Consider the following 2,341-nt stretch of genomic DNA (forward strand, 5'->3'; position numbering starts at 1 on the left):
AATAACATAAACAGTTGATTAACACATATTCTGTATATATACATATATATATATGTATACATATATATATATATATATATATATAGTATGCTGTATTCTTACCTTAATAGAGTAAGCTAAAGAAAATGTTATTGAAATTTTAAGAGGAAATGTATGTACAACACTGTACTGTATTTGTCTATACTGTAAGTGTACAGGATCTGTTTACAAGGTGAATCATCTGACAGAAATGACAGATAACTGCTGCTGCACACTCCAATCTATGGTATATATCAAAGCAATTCCACTTTGCTTGTAATATCATGACTTTGCTTCTTGAGAATACTTCTAGCATCACTAGTGACATTGTATTTGGTGTTATTCAAGTTTTATGTTATTGCACTAAACATAAAGAATGCACAAGAACCGTGAGAGGTTATGTTTACATGGAGATTAACATCACAAGATGTTTAAAGTGGGTACTCGCCGCACTTGAGCTCACTGCCATAGCAACAGGAGGTGGCTATGAAATTATTGTAGTAGTACATTGTGTACTACAGTTAACTTTATGCATTTATGATTTAATACTGTGTCTTTACATGTGTTTACTTTCTCCCAATTGTGAATGGTGTCATGTATACCTGTGTTTGTGTGTGAAAGTTTTGATAAATTTTTTAAAATTGATTTTTGTATATTTTACAATAGTATATGATAAGATAGACTATTATGTACATATATTTCATCCATTCATAACATACCTAATTTTTAAAAATATTTCTAGGTTGTGTGGTTCATCTGCAAGTCCTTTCAATTTATTGCAAGTTCCAAAAAATTTCCCAAGGCATTTTTTGAAAAAACTCTGCATATAAACGGACCTGCACTAATCAAACCTGTGTTGTTCAAGGTCAGCTGTATTTGGAACAGGAATCCCACAGAACTTTAATGTAAAGATAAAGGCTTACAATTCATAGTAAAAAAAATTGAAAAGGAACAATAAAATGGCCTCAAGGGAAATAATAAATGCATTCTGTTTTAAAACAAACCTTGGAGTTGAATACTTATCCACCAAGATAAATTAAAAAATTTTCTTCTCTATACTGGACAGACCCAAATTCTAAAGTGTTGCTTGCATTAGAATCCTCAAATAAAAGGGAAAAAGGCACCTGAAACAGTATTGCAAGGAAACATGTGAATGCTCACCAAATCCACTCCTAGGCATATCTCTTCGACTGAGAGTAGCAGAGAGCGGTCTCACAGGTGGCTCCACTGTCAGTGGAGGGGAGCATTCTCCACCACTCACAGGGGATGGGCCAAAAGAACCATTCTGGCTCAGAGGACCTAAAGATGACAGCGACTTGTTACCATTTTATGACCGCCTTTTTTTCTTAAGTTCTTGCAATTATTCCTAGGGTATCATAAACATTACACACAGAAACAAAAGTCGTTTATATACATTTTACACCAAAAATAGGCTGTCACCCTTTACAAGTTGCTCCCTTACCTCTCTGGGGAGAGTTTTGTGTATTTCGTCTTCCCGGCATTGGTTTTACAGTCACAGGTTCTTTTTGCAGCATTTCCATCTTTTGTGTTAATTCTAATAATCTTGAATATAGAGAAAGAGTATTTAAGAAAGACTTAAATATGAAACAGAAATCTATTCCTTAAGAGCTAACACTGAAAACATAGGCATCAAAATCACATACTTGTGTCTCAAGTTCATAGCTTCACTTTTCTCTTCAGCTATAGCTCTTTCTGCAGCACGAGCTTTGAGCTATTAAAGAAATATATTCAATAAGTTCTAGGAGACTATGCACCAAATAAAGGAAAGAAAAAAGAAATCTTACCCAGTTTTCATGAGCTTTCTTCTCATGGGTAGCGATCTGAAAAAGATAATACATCACAAAATATGCTTACAGATTCATTATAATAACCTGTATTAATGATCAAAGAATTCTGGGCACTAAATGGGAGACTAGAATAATTACCTGGTTTTTAAATAATCGCTCTGTTTTCTGTAACTCATTCTCCATGTCTTCTATTCTCCGCCTAAGAATTACACTTGGCTTTATGAGTTAAAGCACAACACAATAAAAACCCAAACAATATGACTATGTTAACACTTACCCTAACAACTGTACCCTGATAGAGCTACTTTAATTGTTCCTAAATGTGTTTCTCAAATAATCCTGTTATCTTCCACTATAAACCTTTTTTTTTCCTTTTTTCATCCTTTAACTATATCATAGAAAAATTCCCAAAGTTAGGACTACTGGGTCTATCAAATGGCAAAATCAACTTAATGGCTTTTGATACATCATACAACAAACTGCCCCCCTCCCCGCCCCCACCCCCAGAACTGTTT

General features: G+C 34.0%; 1 long non-coding RNA gene across 1 annotated transcript; it reads right to left on the reverse strand.

Moving 5' to 3' along the window:
* Positions 1-1,682: 1,682 nt before the first annotated feature.
* Positions 1,683-2,133, reverse strand: LOC116548314. The gene is made up of 3 exons (XR_004267391.1): positions 1,965-2,133; positions 1,824-1,859; positions 1,683-1,750 (listed from the first exon to the last, which is right to left on the reverse strand). It is a non-coding gene; the product is annotated as an uncharacterized LOC116548314 (long non-coding RNA).
* Positions 2,134-2,341: the final 208 nt, after the last annotated feature.

Source organism: Sapajus apella, unplaced genomic scaffold (assembly GCF_009761245.1).
Source record: "Sapajus apella isolate SASKATOON/1434 unplaced genomic scaffold, GSC_monkey_1.0 scaffold9669, whole genome shotgun sequence".
NCBI lineage: Eukaryota > Metazoa > Chordata > Mammalia > Primates > Cebidae > Sapajus > Sapajus apella.